Source organism: Giraffa tippelskirchi, chromosome 5, assembly GCF_054371585.1.
Source record: "Giraffa tippelskirchi isolate mGirTip1 chromosome 5, T2T-mGirTip1v1.2.pri, whole genome shotgun sequence".
Taxonomy (NCBI): Eukaryota; Metazoa; Chordata; class Mammalia; order Artiodactyla; family Giraffidae; genus Giraffa; species Giraffa tippelskirchi.
In genome coordinates, this window is record NC_137279.1 from 176,265,570 (window position 1) to 176,289,441 (window position 23,872).

At 42.4% G+C, this 23,872-nt stretch overlaps 1 long non-coding RNA gene across 1 annotated transcript; it reads right to left on the reverse strand.

Annotated features, from left to right (window-relative positions):
* Positions 1-242: 242 nt before the first annotated feature.
* LOC145506924 (uncharacterized) lies at positions 243-23,872 on the reverse strand. The gene is made up of 5 exons (XR_014054446.1): positions 23,701-23,872; positions 18,069-18,223; positions 11,964-12,123; positions 1,515-1,946; positions 243-442 (listed from the first exon to the last, which is right to left on the reverse strand). It is a non-coding gene; the product is annotated as an uncharacterized LOC145506924 (long non-coding RNA).

Below are 23,872 nucleotides of genomic sequence, written 5' to 3' on the forward strand. Positions count from 1 at the left end.
CAACTTGTCTATGAAACAGAAACAGACTCACAGACATAGAGAAGAGACTTGTGGTTGCCTAGTGAGGGGTGGGGAAAGGATGGATTGGAAGTTTGAGATTCGAAGATGCAAACTACTATATATAGAATGGATAGATAATAAAGTTCTACTATATAGCATAGGGAACTATATTCACTACCGTAATTATTCAACAGTGGAAAAGAATATATATATATACACAAATAAATATAGAAGAAATTAGCACATTGTAAATCAAGGATACTTCAATAAAAAAAAAATTCAGCTGCACTGGGTCTTCACTGCGGATCATGGCCTTCTCTTGTTGCAACAAGGGCTTAGTTGCCCTGTGGCATGCGAGATCTTAGCTCCCTGATGAGGGATCAAACCCAGGTCCCCTGCATTGGAAGGCAGACTCTTAACCACTGGACCACCAAGAAAGCCCCTAAAGTTAAAAAAAAAAAAAACAGTAACACCAACTTCTCATAAATATGAGTGGGTCATCCTCTACCACAAAGACATGTGTAAATATTTAGTTTTTTTCCTGCCCAGACAGAGAAATGATGTTTATTCGATTATGAGCTTGGTAATTCATGTGTGTTTTTAGAACAGAGAGAAATTAGCAGTGAGCGAAGGCTAACACAGTCACCGTTCATCAAAGGCTCCTAAAGAGCTTCACTCTCTAGGGAACGTTATCTCTCAGTAGTGATCAGGGTCCTCAGATTGCAGGTCAAATAGTAAAGGAAATGTGTAAAGCCTATCAACACTAATGCTTTCATTGTTCACATCACCCACAATTAGTTCAGAATGGTAAGAAAGCTAAAAGGAGATTTTAAAAAGTAAGTTGGCCAAGAAGTACAGACCCAAATGATTAGCTGTCCTGCCCACAATTTCCAAGACTATGAGATCTATAGCCAACAGAAGGACTGGGTAGACTCAGGAAATTCCTGGCCATTCTCTTGGAAAATATTCATGTGTTAAATGGTAGTTTGCTACTTAATTACAAAACATAATTGAAGTGTTTTGAAGCTTTATAACCATAGCAACAAGAAGCCTAAACAACCACCCTGCTAAAACTGAGCGATAACCTACTAACTGAAGATTGAACATACATTAAGATTAGTCAGAAGAAAGAAGCATCACTTGAGCTTCCGTGGAGGGGCGAATGCCAGCTTGTACTTACTACCCCCGTTCCCTGTTTTTTTTGAGCTTTCCACCTCAAGAAAATGTGTGCCCCGAGGGCATGGTAGCTTCTTGTACCAATTTCATTGACTTTAACCTTCAGAATAATTTGGTGGATGTTTTATATTGGCTCATTAGTTGCCCTCTGGATGCTTAGCGATACTTATCAATCGCAAGAGGCTGGAAGTGGGCCAGTCTGTGAGCAACATAGAGGGTGCAACTTTAAAGAGAAGAACTCTGTCACTAACCTCTCTTCTACAAGGAAAAAACTTAAGAAAATTACCTAGCTTCTTCTATTGAACCAAAAAAAAAAAAAAAAAAAGCCTTACTCTTACTTCAAAATTTAAAGACACAGTGAGTGTGAAAATCCCCTCTCCTCTGGCAAAGAGACCAAATGGTGAGGTTGGCTCCACCATACAGTCACCAAGGCAGTGGTCCCATCGTCTCTTTCAAATGTGTCAGTTTGGCCTGAGGTCTTGCCCTCAAGGTACAGAAGAGGTGCCTTTCCAAAGTGAAAAGTATCTTCTACTCTGGAGAGAAAAGAAACATATAAACATTTGAAAAAAAAAAATCCAGAATGATTGATTCATTTGTCTGATTACTGTTGCATAACTTTTGAGTATCAAAAATCCAGAGATAAGAATACAACTCTCCTCTTAAACCATTCCTTCTGTTCATGAAGAAACTTTATATCTTGAAGTGGTTGGATCAGTTCTCCTGGGACCCCCACGATGCCTGTGTTCCTCCTCTAGGAAGACTTTTGAAGTCTGAGGATGCAAAAAAAAAAAAAAGTTGCTCTGGTTGCTGCTGGAATAGGACCAATAAAACTCTCCAAATGCACCCTTTGCCCAGGGTAATTTCCGATACTCCCATACTCTTTCTACAAATAGCCATCACCACTAAAAGGTTTTAATGTTTCATTCAAAATGGATTCGTTCCTGTGACCCAGAGCCAATGTAAATTATAATGTTGTATTAATCCTTATGATATTTCCTTGAATTCAATACATCTCTGCATCTTTATCTTCTGCTATCCAGTTGTTCAATTACCCAATTAGATTGCTGGTGATCATTTCTTAGGACTTGCTCTATCTGTGGTACCTGAGCTTACTGCTGGAATTTGTCTGGCCTATGTGATTATGGGAATATTATCCCGGTTATTCCCTACTTCCAGTCTTTCTCCTACGCACAATTATAAGATCTCAGAGAAATAACTGAAACAGAAAGACTTTGGACATGAACTTACCCAATATATGGTGTTGGCAGGTCCATTAACAAAAATAATCTAACATTTTAGAATAAGTTAGTGATGTTACATATCCTAAAACACTAGAAGATACTGCAACAAAAAGAGTTCTCCACTAGCAGTATGGCTCACTAGAAAAAGCCCTCGTGCTTAAAAATGTATTGATACTGGATAAATTTCAACAAATATATATTCATACACTTTGTTAGGACTTCAAAACACTAGGGAAAATCTCCAGGGGCCTAAAACGGATACAACTTTCTGGAATTAGTGACATGCTAACATGAACACTAAGCTGTCATCAGGGGGAAGTGCCAATACCAGAAACCTAGAGCTCTGGAGGTAAATAGACATTATGAGAAATGGAAGGTAAGTATTGGGCCTACACAAGATGCAACTTGAATGCAATAATAATAATAGATTCACCAGAGAAATTTAAACTATGAACTTGCCCCCTCAGGAGTCTGGGGTTCAATTTTATATAATCTTAATTTTATGGATTGTTTAACCAAAGATAGCCAAGCAATAAAAAAAGAAAGTCTGCCATATGAGGAAGTAAACCACTGTGAGCTAGAATCAATAACAACAAGATTTAGTTTAACATTTAAAAAGCAATCAATGTGATTCATCAAAGATGAAAGAAGAAAATGTAAGATCTATAAGATCATCTCATAAAAAGTAGCAAAAAGTATTTGATTAAAATTAGAGATATTTTTGGAGAAAATGAAAACGGTGAAGGGAGGCATGTGTTACTAGATAATAAAATTTATTATGAAATATGATAATTGAGACATGGAGGTATATGTTGTAAGAGTTTTATAGTTCAGTTTTTACATTTAAGAATATAGTCCATTTTGAGTTAATTTTGTGTATGATGTGTGAAAAAAGGGCCTCCCTGGTGGTTCAACTGGTAAAGAACCCGCCTGCAATGCGGAAGACCTGGGCTTAATCCCTGGGGAAAAATGTTCAACTTCATTCTTTTGCTTATATTCAGTTTTCCTTGTACCATTTGTTAAGAAGATCTTTCCTGCACCGAATTGTCTTGACATTTTATCAAAATTCAATTGTATGTAAATGTAAGATATTACTTTTGAGATCTCAGCTCTTCCAATGATCTATATGTCTATCCTTACTCCTGCATCATGCTATCTTGATTATTGTCGTTTTCTACTAAGTTTTGAAATTGCAACATATGAATCTTGGCACTGTCCTATTCTTTCAAGATTGTTTTTGTTAGTCTGGATTCCTTAAATTTCCATATGTAGATTAAGATCAGCTTGTCAGTTTCTGCAAAGAAGCTAGCTGAGATTTTGGCAGGAATTATATTGAATATATAGATCAGTTTGGGTAGTCTTGCTATCTTAACTCGGAGAAGGACATGGCAATCCACTCCAGTATTCTTGCCTAGAGAATCCCATGGGCAGAGGAGCCTGGTGGGCTGCTGTCCATGGAGTCGCACTGAGTCGGACACAATTGAAGCAGCTTAGCATGCGTGCATACATTGGAGAAGGAAATGGCAACCCACCCCAGTATTCTTGCCTGGAGAATCCCAGGGATGGAGGAGCCTGGTGGGCTGCTGTCTGTGGGGTCGCGCAGAGTCAGACATGACTGAAGCGACTTAGCAGCAGCAGCAGCTATCTTAACAGTATTAAGTTTACTGAACCACAACTATTGAGCATGTACTCTGGAGGTCAGGAGCCATGATACTGAGCACATGCATCCTAGAGCCCATGCTTCCCAAAAGGAGAGGCCACCGCAATGAGACACCTATGCACTGCAGCTAGAGAGTAGCTCCTACTGGCTGCAACTAGATAAAAGCCCTTGCAACAAATAAGACCCAGCACAGCCAAAAATAAATAAATAAAATTATTTTAAATAATCGATCAACTTCATTAGTAATCAGTAAGATGTAAACTAAAAGCACAATGAGGGGCTTCCCTGGTGGCTCAGAGGTGAAGAATCTGCCTGCTAATGCAGGAGACACGGATTGATCCCTGGTTGGGGAAGAGTGCTGTAGAGTGGCTAAGCCCATGTGCCACAACTACTGAGCCTGTGCTCTAGAGCAGGAGGAACTGTAAGTCCACATGCTGCAACTTTTGAAGCTCAGCTCTGCATCAAGAGAAGCCACTGCAATAAGAAGCCACACACAACAACTGGAGAGTAGCCTCCACTCTCTGCAACTGGAGAAAAGCTCATGCGGCAATGAAGATCGAACACAGCCGCACCGCCCCCAAAATTGTTTTTTAATTTATAAGAAAATAGTGTAAAAGGTGTCAATTTGAAGGATCTTCATTAGTATGGACTTTGAACAAGAAAGGATTCTCCGAGGTGATTGTTAACTCAACGATGCTCACCCAAATGTTGCATAGAAGACAAAGTGACTTGGGCCAAGGTCTCTACATGCCTGGTCTCAATGATAATATATCCCCACTTGAGAAACCTTTATTAGATCCTGATTCAAATAAACATTCTTACAAGTCAAATTTATATACAACATGAATGGTAGCAAAATCAACCATGGTTTTTTACAAAATCACATGTCTCTTAGCTTTATTTTAACCAAAAAAAAGGAGTTTGTGGTAAAGAATACTATTATACATTCAGAAAATTCCAAAGAAAAGTTGTCAAACACCAGATTGAGCACTAAGCCCTATGATCTTTGGTTGGCATCTTACTAAGATAACTAAGAATAAAATAAAATTATATAAGAATTCATAGTTACATTGGAAATAATAGTTTCATTAATATATATCAATAACTAATTATATATTAATTATATGAAGATATAATTAGTGTAATATCTATAAATTGCATAATTAATCCATTAATTAGAACATATATACATTTTTGTCTAGCCTTGACTAGAAGGGAATTCTAGGTCACAGATTGGTATGGGAGGAAAAATTTATAAAGAGAAGATAAAAATCTCAAGGTCATGAGAAATGTTTTACTTATTCAGGTCCTGGGCTGATAATTTCTCTTGAAGATAAGATAAAGAAAAATACAGAGTACTTATAACCCCCAAATCCTTGTTAGTTGACTAGTCAGTCTGCAACAAAAACTGGAGTTCCAAGTGAGATTCAATTTGAATTGCTTCATCTTTTTTTAATCATAGCTTATAGATACTTTCCCAAGGTTTCCTGACACTGGAAATTAAGAAAAAAGAGCTCTCTGAGAAGGCAGATTATTTTACCACAGAGACTGTCTTCAACTCACAGGCTTGGAACCCCCAGGCCCAAGGCTTGTGCTAATGCCAACATACATAAAATATATTTTAGAAAATTTCAGGAAGTCATTTATTATGTCTATTGTAGGGAATAGTGCTAGTTCATAAAATAAGCTTATTAATATTTACTTAAGTCACTGAAAAAAAGCAGTTGCATCTCTTTCTTCCCATAGCTGCTTGTATTAACCATGGCTCTGGCAATTTCTAACCAATATACAGTGCAAAGCTATGTTTCTTCCCCGGGATGCTGAAGCAGATTAGGTATGGCAAAAGGGAATGGGAAAGCGATGGTGATGGAGATGGAGACTGCATGTTGATGGCAAGAGAATAGAACGGGAGAGGAGCAGAATAGAGACCATGCTGGCAATGACAACAGGCAACTGTGATGACGCAATCAGGAGAGCAGACAGGATGTGGGTCGGAGTAGAGCTGAGACTGGGGCTAGCAGGGGAGTTAAGTTGGGGGATGGAGGAGATGAGACGTAGATGAGGGTGGCTACTCTCAGGACAAGGGTAGTATGGGGGGAGGGTAGTAGGGGAATGATGGGGATGGCAGTGGAGATAGGTTAGAATGTTTTCTTGGGTGAATGGGGATGGAAAATGGGAGGAGATGTAGGTTGTAGGAGAATGAAATAAAAACAAGAATGGAATGAGAACTGAGCATGTTGCCATGGGCAGGAGGGAAGGATTCACTTCTTCCTTCATTCTCAAATATTTACTGGGCAACTACTATGTGAGACACTAATACTGAGTGTTGGCAATATAGAGTAAATAAGACCAAGTCTCTCCCCTCATGGAATTTATATTTTAATGACAAAGACAATGAACATATTTATTCTGTAATATTATTATGACAAATGCTACAAATAGGGCTCCCCAGGTGGCTTATGATCAAGGATCTGCCTGCCAATGCAGGAGACACAGGTTTGATCCCTGAGTCTCAAAGATCCCCTGGAGGAGGAAATAGCAACCCACTCCAGTATTCTTGCCTGGAGAATCCCATGGACAGAGGAGCCTGGCGGGCTATAGTCCACGGGGTCGCAAAGCACGGACACAACTGAACGACTGAGGATGTGCTAACAAATGAAAGTAAAGCAGGGGACTTCCCTTGGTAGTCCAGTGCCCAAGACAACGTGCTCCTTATGCAGTGGGTCCGGGTTCAATCCCTGATCAGGAAACTAAATCCCACATGCTGCAACTAAAACTCTCTCATGCCGCAGTGGGGCAACTAAGAAACTGCACAGCCAAATAAATAAATATTTTTTTTAAAAAAGTAAAGCAGGATAAAAGGATAGAGAGTGATGGGTAGCACCATTCTAGAAGACTGGACAGGAAAGATTTCTCCAACAGCAGACACTGGAGCAGAGTAAAGGGAGAGAGGAAGCCTCGAAAATAGCTCAAAAGAGTTCCTGTCTAAAGACAACCTCTCTGCTCAGGGAGTAGGTCCTTTAGTCTCTCAATCTCTCAAGAATTCTGTTCTTCTAATATTTCTTCCCTCTTGTTTCATCAGTCTTTTCCTCTCTGCTGGATCAATCCCATAAATATACAGAAATAATCTATGTGCTGTTATTTATCCCATATTTAAAAAACAAATAAACAAAAACACTCTCATGATCTTAATTAACCCTCTAGCAGGCTTCCACTTTACTGTACCCTTTTTACAGCAAAACAGTTTTTAACAACTTGTCTAACTCCAACCCTTCTCTCTCCTTTTTCTCTTAGATGTAATCCCACAAGCTTTTGCCACATCATTTCCTGAACTGTTCTTGTCTGCATCATCAATGATCTTCCTGTTATTAAATCTTGTGGTCAATTCTCAGCCCTCAGCTTACTTAACCTTTGACACAGTTGACCACTTCCCCTTCCAGCAAATCCCTTTGCCACTAGGCTTTCAGGGTGCTACATTTTCCTGCTTTTCCTCCTGATTTTTCTCTCCTAAGGCTCATCTCTGCAAATTTTTAATGCCGAAGGCTCCTGGGCCTCTTTGACTTTTTATGAAACCTATACCCTCAGTGGAGAAGGCAATGGCACCCCACTCCATTACTCTTGCCTGGAAAATCCCATGGACGGAGGAGCCTGGTGGGCTGCAGCCCATGGGGTCTCGAAGAGTCGGACACGACTGAGCGACTTCACTTTCACTTTTCACTTTGATGCTTTGGAGAAGGAAATGGCAACCCACTCCAGTGTTCTTGCCTGGAGAATCCCAGGGACGGGGGAGCCTGGTGGGCTGCCGTCTATGGGGTCGCAAAGAGTCGGACACGACTAAAGCGACTTAACAGCAGCAGCAGCATACCCTCAGTGCTCTCATTCAGTCTGTGGCTTTAAATACCACCTTTCCACTGTTGACTCATCAATTTACAGCTCCAACTCAAATCAGTCCCCTGAACCAGATTCATATACCTAACTGGATTTCTAATAGCCATTTCCAGTGACACATCCAAAACTGAACTCCTTCTCTTCCCATCCAAACCCATTATTCCCAGTCTTCCCAATTCTGTTAGTGGAATTCATTTTTTCTAGCTACTCAGGCAAAAATAAATAAATAACAAAACTGAAAACTTATCCTTGACTCCTTTCTTTTTCTCTTACCACATTTCCAAATCCAAGAAGTCCTATTGTATTTGCCTTCAAAGTATGCCAGAATCTCATCAATTTCTTTTTTTTTTTTTACATATATCCACTTTTTAAACAAAGATTATTTTCCCATGTAGGCCATTACAGACTATTGGGTAGAGTTCCCTATGCAATACAGAAAGTTCTTATTAGTTATCTATTCTATGGTGCTAGTGATAAAGAACCTGCCTGCCAATGCAGGAGAAGTAAGAGATGCAGGTTCAATTCCTGGGCCAGGAAAAGCCCTTGAAGAAGGAAATGGCAACCCACTCCAGTATTCTTGCCTGGAAAATCCCATGAACAAAGGAGCCTGGTGGGATACAGTCCATGGGTCACAAAGAGTCTGACATGACTGAAGCAACTTAGCACAGTGCGTGTATGTCAGTCCCAATCTCCCTATTTACCCCTCCCCCGATTCCCTAGTAACTATAAGTACATCTGTGACTCTATTTTTGTTTTGTAAATAAGTTCATTTGTACCCCCCCCCTTTTTTCTCCAGAATCTCATCAATTCTTACCACATCCATGTCACCACCCTAGTTCAAGTCTCTAACATCTCTCTACTGGCTATTTTTGTCCCCAAAAATAATACAGGAGAGGAGAAAAGGAAGCTCCAGGTAGCTACACATTGTTGGAGCAGAGAGTGAGAGCTAAGGCTCTCCTGAGCACATGTACACCTGAGGTCAGGAACCATAAGATGGAAAGTACAAAAGGCCAGCCTGAGTCAATGAGGAATCACTGAAACCTCATCAGACTGACTTCAGTATGGAAAGTGGACTGAACAGGTAGAGACTGGGGAGACCAGTTCAGAGGCTGTTGCAAGCCAGAGATAATGGCAACTTGGACGAGGGTGGTAGCCAGAAACACAGAGAAATGAATAAGTCAAGACAGTTAAGAGACAAGAGTCAATAGGATAGACCTGGTAGATTGTAGAGGAAGTTAGGTGGGGCTATGAGAGAGAAAGATTTTGAGCTTGGGGACTGAATGGATGATGGCACCTCTCCCTGAGACAGAAGATGCTGGAGAAGGAATGTTTTGTTGGACACCTGAGAACTCTAGTTCAGATTTAGTGAATTTAGGCGCCTAAAAGAGTACACAATGGAATGCACAGATCTGCAAGTCAGAAGCTATGGCTGAGCTAAGGAAAGCTGTTAATTTAATTTTATTTATTTATTTAGCCACAGCGTGTGGCCTGTAGGGACCAGGGATTGAACTCAGGGCCTTGGCAGTGAGCCACAGAGTCTTAACCACCGGATCACGTAGGAAATCCCAGGAAAGCTGTTTAGAAGTAATCTGAGTGCAGATGGTAACTGAAGCCACACAAGTGCAGGAACTACCCCAGGAGAGATACATAGAGAGACAGAGGAGACAAAATCCAGCTCAGGATTCTGGGGAACACACACATTCCTAGAGGAAGAACCATGAGGATGTCCGAAAGGGACAGGTATAGGAAGTAGAAGGGAACCCAGGAGAGCAGTTGTCACTGAAGCCACAGGAGAGCTTTTCAAGGCTAGAGGTGACATCTGCTGAGAGGGTCACAGCTGAGAGGAAAAGACATCCATCAGATTTCTCAACGTGAAGGTCACTGGCGGCCTTGGCAGGAACACTCAATGGTGTCTGAAGACACCGGAGGTTGAAGAGCTAGAGGTGAGAAAGAGAGAATTAACACCTTTAAAAGGTGAGGGTTAACCACTGGACTGCCAGTGGTTAAGACTGAACTTCCACTGCAAGGGGCAAGCTGGGAGGCCGGAAAAAAAGATGAGGGTTCCCATCCCTCCTATCTATACGTGACACAACTAATTTTTGATTTTCAAAGTAATGTAAAATTTGCATGTGTGATAAAATTCAAGTAAGCCTTTTCTAAATTATCTTAAGCATGACAACATTAATTTATTGCCACTTTTCACTGAAATGACCTTTCCTATTCCTATGGCACTTGTTCCTCTTGGCTGGCTCCTGAAGTGCGTCCCTGGTTTGTCTGTCAGGTAACCCAGCAGGGTCTGGAGACACACAAGAAGGGAGAACCAGGGGCAGGATGCGTGAAGAAGGGAGATTTGGGCTTTTTTACTTATTTATTTATTTTTAATGAGGAAGGTTTTTGCAAGTTTATAGGCTACAGATAGACACCCAAAGACTTGGAGGCTAAAAATGCAAGTGATAAGGACTAATCAATAAAACAACAGGGTGGAAGATGGAGGCATCCAGAGCACAGGGGGAACAGCTGAGGGTGTGGAGTGACCTCCCTACAGAGACAGAGGTGCCCCCTCTGAATGCAGTGGCCGCAGCTGTGTGGGACGGTGGGGCATGAGGTCTGAAGGAAGGGACAGGCATTGACTGCCTGCGGAGCAGGAGCTAAGGATGGACAAGAAGAGGGAAAAGAGAAAGGGGGAAGCTGGCGCCTTTAGGTTGGAACCTGAGGCCCCTGATTCAAGCAGCTGGGGGTGAAATTTGATACAGCCTTTCCCTCAGTACCTTCGAGACAGGACTAAGTGGAGGAGGGACCACCAACTTGGGGGGATCCTGCTGAGCCTCGTCTGGCCAAGGCCCCTCCCAGAAAGCTCCTGTCCCCTACTCAGGCCCCCCACCCCACGCTGCTAAGATGTCCCCATCCTCCAGCCACCCAGAAGGATGGGAGAACTGGAATGCTGAAACAGCTCCTACCCAGGCCTGTCTCAGCCGCTGAACTTCCGGCACCAGCCTGTGGTGGCTCTGGCTTCCTGCTCGAGTATTCGAGTATTCGGAAAGGTATAAATCTCTGCTGAAGGTGGGGGCTGACCCCTGGGAGCAGGTGGCAGGGGAAGGTGTGCAGAAAGCACAGGTGGCTCCAGAAAGTATAGATATATGGATAGAGGTGGCAATTGTGTTGGAAAGAGGGGCAGGCCAGGGGACACTCCTTTTATTCAGATTAAGTGTTTCCTGGATGGCCTGGGTGAGAATGAGGATGCATATGGAGTGTCCAAAGCCCTCCACAAAGCTCCCTTTGGTGCCACCCTGGAGAGAACAATTTCCAGAATCCTGGGTTCTGGCCCTAGAGAAACATGCTGGCAGAGCAGGGGTTAATGCCTCCTGGTCTGCCCTCCTGTGAGGCCAGAATATTCCACTCCAGACTGAGGCAGGCAGCTTGGGGGAAAACTGCCTATCACCCAATGAATCAGCCATCACATTGAATCCAGCACTTTCAAAGTCTGAGATCAAGGCCAAGGATGGGGCTGCAGAGAGTAGCGAGGAGGAAGGGGGAAGCAGGTTGCTAGGAGAGAAGCCTAGTTCTCTCTGCCTGGGTAACAAGAAGGGTGATACTGATGACTGGGGTGGGTTGATGATGCACTTGGCACTCTCTGGAATGAGAAGCTAAGGGGAGGGCTTGGCCTGTCCTTCTGTGTCCCCATGGGGACGAGAGATCACTGCTTCGCAAGGCCAAGCCCCCAGGGTCTCAGGCTGCCCTTCCAGGGTGCACAGACAGCCCCCTCTTCTGCTCTCCCCACCTCGCTGCCCTCCTCCACCCTGACCTCGTCCCAGATCTCCCCTGCCCTTCCCAGCGAGGTCAGGTTGGTGCTGAGTCACCTCCAGGGCTCTGCCCTGCTCAGTGCACCCAACTGCAATCACTGTCAGAGCTGGTGGCCCCTTCCCAGCCACACGGAAATCAAATCCCCTGGAGGCTAGGCACCCTCCCGCAGGTACAAAGGGCTAGCCTATCCTACTTGCCTGAAACGGGAGCCAGTTCTGTGGTACCATCATGCTCCAATGCTCCCCTGAGAACCAGGCTGAGGACAGTCTCCAGATGAGAACATTCCCAAATTCTTGTTTAACTTTCTTCCTCTTGTCCTGTCTGGTTCCCCTCACTCATCTTCTCCCAAGAGCACTCCTTAAATAAATATAACAAACAAATAGATAATCTCTTAATTAAGGTTAATTCATTAATCTTAATTGATTAAATTAATTAATGTCTTGATTAATTTAAACTAAGATTTAAAATAAATCTCTTAAATAAGAATCTTAAGTAAGAACCTCTAGAGCTTCCCTGGTGGAGCCAGTGGTTAAGAATCCGCCTTGCCTGAGAGAATAGCACTGAAACATGTATATTATCATATGTGAAACAGAACGCCAGTCCAGGTTCGACGCATGAGACAAGTGCTCAGGGCTGGTGCAGTGGGATGACCCAGAGGGATGGGATGGGGAGGGAGGTGGGAGGGGAGTTCAGGATGGGGAACACATGTAAACCCATGTCTGACTCAGGTCAATGTATGGCAAAAACCACTACAATATTGTCAAGTAATTAGCCTCCAACTAAAATAAATAAATTGATAAATTAAAAAAAAAAAGAGTGACTCAGTGGGAGGAGAGGGTGGGATGATTTGAGAGAATAGCATTGAAACATATATATTACCATATGTAAAAATAGATAACCAGTGTGAGTTTGATGCATGAAGCAGGGCACCCAAAGCCATGACTCTGTGACAACCTAGAGGGATGGGATGGGGACGGGGTGGGAGGGGGCTTCAGGACGGAGGGGACACGTGTATATCTGTGGCCAATTCATATTGATATACAGCAAAAAACATTCACAATATTGTAAAGTAATTGTCCCCCAATTAAATAAAAAAATTTTTTTAAGTGAAAAAAAAAGAAAGAATCTGCCTTGCAAACAAGGAACACCTCTTCAATCCCTGGTCCTGGAAGATCCCATATGCCTTGGGGCCACAACTATTGAGCCTATGCTCTGAAACCTGCAAGCCGCGCCAGCTACTGAGCCCACGCGCAGCAACAACTGAAGCCCACGCACCCCAGAGCCCGTTCTCCACAACAAGAGAAGCCACCGCAATGATAAGCCTGCAGACCCCAACTAGAGAGTAGCCCCCACTCTCTGCGACTACAGAAAACCCACGCATAGCAACAAAGACCCAGAACAGCAAAAAATAGTAATAAAAAATATTTTAAAAAAATCTCCACTGTAGACTCTGTTCTAGGGACCCCACCCTAATTATTCATAATTAGCATCAGCCACAATTTAGTGCCTCTAAAATTCAGCTTTACCCAGTACCTGAGTGAGTGAGTGAGTGAGAGAGTGAAAGTCGCTCAGTTGCATCTGACTCTTTGCGACCCCGTGGACTGTATAGTCCGTGGAATTCTCCAGGCCAGAATACTGGAGTGGGTGGCCTTTCCCTTCTCCAGGGAATCTTCCCAACCCAGGAATCCAACCCAGGTCTCCCACATTGCACGCAGATTCTTTAACAGCTGAGCCACAAGGGAAGCTCAAGAATACTGGAACGGGTAGTCTATTCCTTCGCCAGCGGATCTTCCCGACCCAGGAATCGAACCGGGGTCTCCTGCATTGCAGGTGGATTCTTCAACAACTGAGATATCAGGGAAGCCCACACAGTACCTAGTATCTTGTCATACATCCTTTTCTTTTTAAGCTGAGTATTAGATTCTGTGGTTTGCACAAAGCACTTTGACCAATACAATGATTCACACCAAAAATAGTTGCAGCAATAAACACTCAAGGGAGTGAGAGTCTGGCATCCTTAGGGGTGAGACTGGTCATCCTATCTGGTTGAGTTTGAAGGCAATGAAGATCCTATTAGTAGTAAAGGATGATATGGTGAGGACTATTCATTTCTTGATTTTATTTTTTAAAATAATATAATGAGAACCCATGAGTTTGGTACTCATCCCAAGAGCTAAACTATTATCAGTAACTTAGGTCTACCATGCACTCCTCTCCCATCCAATACTCATACCTCCCCCAAGAGGTCACAATTATCTGAGGGTTTTATCACATATGTTGTTGCCTAAGTAAGATATTGTTTTGTTTCATTTGCTTTTAATCTTAGTGAAAAGAGCAGTCTTTTGACACTTGCTTTTCCACTCAAAATTATAATTATGAAGATTAGCCATGTTGTGGCACAAAAAGGAATATCATTTTCATTTTTACTGTTGTGTAGTATTCCATGCACGAATACACCACAAACTATCCATTCTGTGGTCACTGGGTGTATGAATTGTTCCTTTTTTTCTTCTCTCTTACAGATAGTGTTACTGGCAACTAGTTTGTTCTCTGTATCTGCGAGTCTGTTTCTTTTCTGTTATATTCACTAGTTTGTATTTTTTTAGACCCCACCTATAAGTGATATCATACAATATTTTCCCTTCTCTGTCTGATTTATTTCACTTAGCATAATGTCTTCCAAGTCCATCTATGTTGCTGCAAAAGGCAAAATTTCATTCTTTTTTATGGCTGAGATGTGATATATAAACCACATCTATAAAGTTCTATTTTCTTTACCCATTCATGTGTTGATAGATACTTATGTTGCTTCCACATCTTTGCAATAAATAATGCTGCTATGAACATTGGGATGTATGTATCTTTTTTAATTAGTGTTGTTTTGGGGGGAGAGGATATACACCAAGGAGAGGAATTCCTGGTTCATGTGGTAGTTCTATTTTCAGTTTTTTGTGAAACCTTCATACTGTGTTCCACAGTGACTGTACCAATTTACATTCTCATCAACAGTGTACAAGGATTCTCTTTCTCCACATCTTTGCCAACATTTTTGATGTTCTTTTTTGAAGATAGACATTCTGACAGATTTGAGATGATATCTCATTGTGGTTTTGATTTGCATTTCCCTGATTGATTAGCGATATTGAGCATCTTTTCATGTGCCTGTTGGCCATCTGCATTTCCTCTTTGGAAAAATGTCTATTCAGGTCTTCTGCCCATTTTTTAATTGGGTTGTTTGATTTTTGTTTTTGATGTCAGATTGTATGAGCTGTTTACATATGTTGAATATTAATCCCATGTTGATCAAATCATTTGCAGATATTTTCTCCTATTCAGTAGGTAGTCTTCATTTTGTCAATGGTTTCTTTTGCTACGCAAAAGCTTTTACGTTTCATTAAGTCCCATTTGTTTATTTTTGCTTTTATTTCCTTTACTTTAGGAGGTGGACCAAAAAAAAATATTGCTGCAATTTACATCAAAGAGTGCTCTGCCTATGCTTTCCTCTAGGAGTTTTGTAGTATGCAGTCTTACTTTTAGATGTTTAATCTATTTTGAGTGTATTTTGGTATATGGTGTTAGAGAATGTTCCGATTTCATTGTTTTATATGTAGCTGTCCAGTTTTCCTAGCACCACTTGTTGAACAGACTGTCTTTTCTCCCTTGTATATTCTTGCCGCCTTTGTTGTCGATTAATCGACCGTTCGTGTGTGGGTTTGTTTCTGGGCTCTCTGTCCTGCTCTGTTTGTCTACTGTGCCTGTTTTTGTGCCAGTACCATAACAGTTCTTGACTTTTAAACAATATAAAGTTCTTTCTAAAAATACCTAGTGAACATACTTTCTCTTCAAAATCACATTATCAACCTATTTTCATATTAAATTATTTGAAAGTTCTTTGTCAGTGTTTTGTACACAATCAACAGCTTTCAAATCATTATCAATTAATATAGCATTTTACTCATGAAAAATTACATATGTATTTATACTTCAACTGATAGAATTTCATCATATAAAGCAAAAGAAGTACATTTTCACTGAATTATATCTTAAATAACACTTACATTTGAAATTGAATATTCAGACAATAATCAATCCAAGTAATGTGGCTACTATTGTTATGTTGACAAGATTTATAGAAGTATACACAGTGGATCACACACAAGTTCAAAGATGTCAGAAATGATACTGAAGTAGGTTGAAGATGATTGTTTTGGGGGAGTGGCATTTGGGGCAATTAAAAAAACTTTTTTAGTACTTTCTGCATTAATTTTTATGAGGAACATATGTCTTTAAATGATCGTTTATTTAAGAATCTTTCCACAATCATGATATTAAGAATTATTCACATTTAACCACAAAGAGTATTTTCATGTTACACTGCAATGTCAATAAAATATAGCATAAGACTAAAGCTGCACATGGCATAAAGATCTGACTCAGTAACATCTCTCTTAATAGCAGGCAGTTACATGACTTTTTCATCTTATTAGCATATAATTTAGATACAGTAATGAGTACAATATCAATTTTAAATACATATATCTCATATAATCTCCACCCAGATCAAGAATAGAATAAGTCCAGCCTTGCAGAAGACTCTCTTGTGGCTTCTGCAAGTTAGTACCACTTCCATGGGTGACCTCTACCTGGCCTCTCCCACAGTACTGGTTAGTTGTGCCAGTTTTTAACGTCTTATAATTGGAATAATACAGTATAGCCTCTTGCATCTGATTTCTTTTGGTCAAAATTATGTGAGGTTCACCTCTGTGGTTATACTGCCCATACATTGTTCCTTTTTTATTGCTGTGTAATATTTCACTGTATGGACACATCACAATGTATTTCCTCCTTCTACTGCTGCTGGACTTCTGAGTTGTTTCCAGAGTGAGTTATCATGAAGACAGCTGCTGTGAACACGTTCACCCGCACCTTCTGGTGGACAGAAGCACTCATTTCCATTGGGCACATAGTCAGGAGGAGAATTGCTGGTCAGGGGTATATGTATGCTTAGTTTTAGGAAATGTGGGAGATTTCCAAAGTCGTCGTATCAGTTAACACTTGCGGCAACAATGTAAGGTTATCCTGGCTTTTCCTCATCCTTGACATTACGATATATGGTTTTGGGACTTCCCCTGGCAGTCCAGTGGTTAAGAATCTTCATTCCCAATGCAGGGGGCATGGGGTTCAACCCCTGGCTGGGGAATGAAAATCCCGAATGCTGCAGAGCAAAAAAAAGCCTAGCTGAGTCAATAAAACTTGAACTTTTCATAAAAGTATATATGATTTTGAAAAGACTGAAAAATAAGTTTGTCATTTTTAAATTTGAGGGGTATATGTGTATAGAAAGTAAAAGATATCTGATTGCTTGTATATTTGATCTTTTAAAAAAATCTATTAGAGAATAGTTGATTTACAATGTTACATTAGTTTTGATCTTAATAAAATAAAAATAACACCTCTAAATTCTGTCTTATATTAGAGTTAAAATACATTCAATTAAAATTTTGAACTAAATTTTTTTTTATTATTTCTTTTGAGGGGAGAAAAAGACTGATAAAACCAAGAATTGAAAAACACACAAAATTTTTGTGACAGTGGGTATTGGCAGTGGTGTACTGGTAACTATTTAACAACTGGCTCACTAGGAAAGAAAGTGTGATTTGTAGAAGTTGCCAGTTTCTGTGGGGTAAATACTTTTACCATGGCTGACTCTCACACATTGTTGGTAAGAGTGTAAATTGCTACAATCACTTTATAAAACCATTTGATGATATCTGTTAAAGTTGAATGTATGCAAATGCTGGGAAACAGCAATCCCAACCCTAGGTATGTGTACCAAAATATTTATATTTTCAGGTCATCAAAAACTGAAAAACTAGAATGAATAAATAGTTGTGTATTCAGGCAATGGAATACTATACAGCAATAGAAACGAATAAGCTGCTATTACACATAACAACATGAATGAATCTCACACATACAAAAGCATACATACTGTATAATTCTAACTATAAAAAGTTCAAAAACAAGCAAAACTACTTTGAGGGGTCAGAAGTCAGGGTAGTGGTTGCTTTGGGAAGGACAGAGAAGGTAGTGATCAGGAGCATCTTTCCTGGATGGTTACTGTACAGACTGAATGTGTTCAGTTCAGTTTTTTGTTCAGTTCAGTTTATGTTCAGTTCAGTTCAGTGTTTATGTGTTAAAATTTATGTGTTGAAATCCTAACCCCTAATATGATGCTATCGTTACCGAGCCCAAGCTCATACTGCTCACCACATGACAGGTGTCCCAGAGAACCATCTTACCGGAATTAGAATTCAGGCTTCTTTTAGACTGAAAGGGTAGGGGATGTGGCTGGTTGCTGCAAACTTCTTGGTGCTGACCAGCCCCCAGAGGGAATGCGATATCCTTTGGTCTTGCAGCTGTTCACTCTAGGTCTTGTCACCATATTCCCATAAATCTCCAAAAGAGAAAAGTTATCTCTATATGAATGAAAATTGTTATATCTTTAATAGTCAAGCCTGGGAGTCAGAGCCCTGAAAAGGAGCTGTGATGTGTGTTTCAGGCTGTAGGCGGCATTCCTTTCCAGGGTGCAGAGCCAGCAGGAGTAAGCACAGGAAACAGCACAAAGGTTAGAGCTAAAGCAATAGCTCCAAGATGGAGTCAGGTTTGTTCTCTGTTACATTATGAGGTGGGGCTTGGGGGAGGTACGTGCATGAGTTTAGATGAGATCATGAGGTGAGGCCCCCCGTAATGGGATTAGTGCTTTATGAGAAGAAACCAAAAACTTTCTCTCTCTCCATCGTTCTCTCCCTCTCTCTCTCTCCCTTTGTTCCTCCCCACCATGTGTACACACAGCAAAAAGGTGACTTTCTGCAAGCCAGGAAGCCAGGAAAAAGGCTCTCACCAAGAACTGAGTCTGCCAGCACCTTGATCTTGGACGTCCCAGCCTCCAGAGATGTTAGAAATAAATGCCTGAAGTTTGACCCTCCTCGTGTATGGTATTTTGTTACGATCTGACTAAAACAGTTATGTTTGCACAGATGTGTTCAAGTTATAATGGTGTATTAATGAGCAATTTCAATTAAATTTTATTAAACTAATGGATTATTTGCACACAGAAAACCAAAAAAATCTTAACATCATTATCAGAATAAATCAGCTTTTTCAATGTCTCTTAATTCATAGATAAATCTTACTGTGTTCATAAATGAAACAAATTATACCTTGGCCAGTTAAACACATAAAGACAATTTTGCCAAGAGCAATTTAGGCTCATAATAGAGCAATTCATTTACATACTTAAGAGAAGCCATTCAAGCAAACAGAATATTTTCTAAATCCCCAGATACTAATTTTTAACCAACTAGCTCTAAATCCAATTGAATCAAAGACAATTTCTGACTGGAAACAAAGAGTGTGGTACCCTCTCAGAAGGAGAAAAAGTTAAACACATATTTAAAGACAAAAATATTCACCATTAAGATGAAATCTCTAACTCGTATCCTCTTACATGCCCTTCCCCCCAAACCTTTCTATTTTCACATCCTGACAAAAATGTCCTTTTATTTACCCTGGGTATCCTATCTCTTGGTCCTTCTCTTGTTTTGCTTTGTTTTCTTTTATTAAATAATGGCACAGCACTTTTTATTTCTTGTTCCGGGTGAATCAAGGGAATCAGTGGAATTGGAGTATTTCTCAGTTTAACTGACATCTAAAATCACCCAGGCAGACATCCAGTTCTGCTTGGAAAGTTACTGACTGTGCCTTCTTATTTAAATCACCTTACTTAGTCCACGTCAAGCGAGGGGAAAAGTTCCTATCTCCACAGCCTTTGGTTTTCTCACATTTTGAATAAAATCCTTGGGTTATTGCCATCAACTACTCCCACATCTTTCTTCTCTAACCATTTCCTGATTTCTGCATGGTGAAGTTAGGCGAAGCTGCATAGCTCCCAACACACACACACACACACACACACACACACACACACACACACACAGTGTTTCTTATGGGCCTGCTTCCCAAACACTCTGGAGACCAACCCCTTGGTTTAAAAAAAACACAAACAAACAACAAAACCCAACTTGCCACATCCAGTCTAATATTGTGTAAATTCACAAAGTGTTCACTAGAGGGCACTATAACCCCACCTCTGATGCCGAATTCCCCAAGGGAAACTTTCTCTTTCTATTCAACCCATTCATATGCTTTCATCTTATACTAAGCACCTAAGAAGGATTAGGTGATATGAATAGGGATGTAAGTAGCACACCTATTTATCTATGCCCCTCATCTCCCACCCTTGGCCCTAGGGCAAGACAACTCTCACAATACAGGCATTCTTTCCCTCAAGATGTGTGCAACTGACAGTAGATGTATTATTAGTAAATTATTGATTTGACTGTGCTATCAATGCTTCAGGAAAAGTTGAAAGGTTGAGTCCTGTCTTGCGTCATCATCCAAACAAAGAATTTGTCAACCATGGCAGTCCTATCTCAGGACCAGGTCAGATTCTATCTAGACTTAGTTCTGCTTATTACCAAGGTCCCTTCCTCCCTCCTACCCCACCCTTCACCCCAGGACCAGCTCTTATTTTTTCTCTCACCAAGAAAATCACAACCATTCTCTCATTAGCCCACTCAAAAAACCAGATGCTGCTGCTGCTGCTGTTATGTCACTGCAGTCGTATCCGACTCTGTGCGACCCCATAGATGGCAGCCCACTGGGCTCCCCCATCCCTGGGATTCTCCAGGCAAGAACACTGGAGTGGGTTGCCATTTCCTTCTCCAATGCATGAAAGGGAAAAGGGAAAATGAAGTCGCTCAGTCACGTCTGACTCTTAGCGACCCCATGGACTGCAGCCTACCAGACTCCTCTGTCCCTGGGATTTTCAAGGCAAGAGTACTAGAGTGGGTTGCAAGAAGAATAATGACTAATGTAATTGCTTTATCTTATCAAAAGAAAAATGAGCAACTGTTTGTAATGAACATCCTTCTGTGATTGCATCTTATGAACAAATACAATGTTGCTTCTTATTGCACATTTTAAAATAAAACCTGATATATCTAAATAGAAACATTCAAGATGGTGACTGTGAAGGAAGGGTGCATCTTTTTAAGCCAGACTGCCTTGATCCAATCTTGGGTTTGCAAGTTACTGAACCTCTGGGCATCAGTTTCCTTAGCTGTAAAAAGAGGAAAGCAAGAGTTCTACTCCAGAGAGTTGTCATGAAAAATTTGTCGCTATTGTTGTTTAGTTGCTAAGTTGTGTCTGACTGTTTGCGACCCCATGGACTATAGCCCTCCAGGCTCCTCTGTCCATGGGATTTCCCAGGCAAGAGTACTGGAGTGGATTGCCATTTCCTTCTCCAGGCAGTTTGCCTAACCCAAGGATCGAAAGTTGGTCTCCTGAATTACAGGCAGATACTTTACTGCTGAGCCACCAGGGAAGTCCTCGTGGAGAATAGAAGAGTTAATCTATTTACGTGGTGTTCTGCAAAACATGGGTGGTCGGGTGACCCAGACTTAGCCAATCAGAGCCATTTATTTGGGATTTATAGGTATTTGTCTCTTTTCCTCAGAAATAACTACACCTGCATGACATGAAGAGACTGGCTGAGACCTGGGACCTGGGACCCTTTGCTGCAATGCTTACATCTGGACAAACGTTCCTGGAGCAACAAAAATACAAAGAAACTATTAGGCATGAGAAATAACCATGCATGTGCAACTGGGGCAAATTAAGGACAACAAAATATAAAAAGGCCAGAAACCCAACTGCCGCTTCTAAAGAACGGGGAACAAAAGCCGGGGTCAGGAACAAAAGCAGGGTACCCCACACATGCCCTAGGGGTGGGGAAACCACCCAAGCCACCCCTCCGGCCCAACCCCTGGACACACCCCTAACTTCGCCCCATGTACGGAACCACCTTGCCCTCCCCGCTCAGGAAGCCAGCAAGGGAAATTTATTTGTTTTCGTTTCCCCTTGGTGCAGTAGAAGCCCCAGTAAAGCCCTTGCCTGAATTTCTTGTCTGGCCTCTTATTTTTTATTGAGTAAGGAAGGCCAGTACTTTGGCCAACTGATGCGAAGGGCCGACTCATTGGATAAGACCCTGATGAGGACAGGAGATTGAGAGCAGGATAAGGGGACACCGGAGGATGACATGGTTGGATGGCATCACCAACTCAATGGATGTGAGTTTGAGCAAACTGTGGGAGATCATGAAGGACAGGGAAGCCTGGCGTGCTGCAATCCATGGGGTTGCAGAGCCGGGCACGACTTAGGGACTGACCCATAAGAAAGGCCAATAACCCTGGTCGGTAACTACAAGACAGGAGCATTTTTGGCCATGTGATTTCCAGAGATGGAAGAAGCCTGTCTGAAGTAGAAACTGTAATGAGAAAGGGAGAGAACGTTTGAGTCACTGAATTTAAACCTATCCTTGTTCTCTCCAGGCCTGAGTCAAAAAGCAACACCTACTCCATGCCAGGTCCAATTCTAAACACTCAACAAGAGTCAGCTCAGCAATCGCAGCTCAGTACCCCAGAAGGGTACTGCCTGGGTACTCCACATTAGCCATAAGAAGATTCACCCAGAGTCACAGAGGGCCGCTGCTGCTAAGTCGCGTCAGTCGTGTCCGACTCTGTGCGACCCCATAGACGGCAGCCCACCAGGCTCCTCCGTCCCTGGGATTCTCCAGGCAAGAATACTGGAGTGGGTTGCCATTTCCTTCTTGAGTGCATGAAAGTGAAAAGTGAAAGTGAAGTCGCTCAGTCGTGTCTGACTCTTCGCAACCCCATGGGCTGCAGCCTACCAGGCTCCTCCATCCATGGGATTTTCCAGGCAAGAGTACTGGAGTGGGGTGCCATTGCCTTCTCCGTCACAGAGGGCAGGAGCTAGGATTTCAGCTTGGCAGTCGGGTTTCAGAGTGGGCCCCCACATTTAGGTCCTTGTGCGGGACCGGCCTGTGCACGTGGACTGTGGAGCAACATCCTGGCTCTACACGCTACGTGCTAATAGCACACCTTCCCCTCACATGTGACAACCAAATGTGTCTCCACACACAGACAAATGTCCCTGGAGGGGAGGGACCAATTGCCCTAGTTAAGAACCACTGCTGACTCTTGGCTGCCCAAGAACTCATTTTGAATCACTGTCTCTGAGTCACCAAATCCTGTGTTAGCCACAACTCAGAGTCACCTAATCTGTGTGTCAAGAACAAACAACCCAACATCCCTCAAACCTGGGCCACCCGCAACGTGTTGCCACTGAGACCCTGTGCTGTCTAAGACCTCACGTCACCTACCAGTCTGTGTCTCCAGAGACTTCCTGTCACCCACGGTCCTGTCACTGAGGTCTGTGGAGCCCATTTCCTAGTGGTGTCTGTGCCCCTCTGTCAACCCACCAGGGTTTCAGGGAGTCAGTCAGGGCCACAGAGCTCTTCACAAAGACAAGGCACAAAATACGCATGGAGTCAGGGAGATCAGAGGCCCAGAGGCACCGCAGGGGCACCACACAAGGCAAGGAGGGCAGAGGAGTCCCAGAAGCAGAGAGACTCACAGAGTCAGGGATGGACAGAGGCCTGACCCCCACGGGGCCACTGCTGGTTACGCTAAATGGGTCACTGGAGCCCTATCAAGGCTCTCCCCACCTCACCTCTGGATTAGACTTAGGGGTGGAGAGGCTAGAGTTCTGAGGGTAAGGAGCTTAGACCCAGCGTGACAGCTAATCGCCCGCACAGGGCCTCTGTCTAGGTCACCGAGCCTTGAGCAGCCCCCACCTCGCACAGTCACTCCTCTACTCCTCCCATCAGGGACTCAGTTGACAAGGTCGCATCTCTAATACATCTCAGCTCAGAGGGGCAGAGGCAAGGGGTCAGCCCCTCCCTGCCTCCCTTCCAGCTCTGCCACCAGAATGCCCAGAGGAGACATTCACCAGCATCCAGAGTGTTGGGGTGGGGCGGGCCTGGACAGAGAGCCTGAATTTCCTCTTGGATTGTGTTGGCAAGGACCTGGCTGAGACCACAGAAACTTCCTTCCTTGAGTTGAGAGACACGGTGGGGAGCGGATGGTCCCTGCTGGTCTGGATCTCCCAGTCCTCAGGGCCC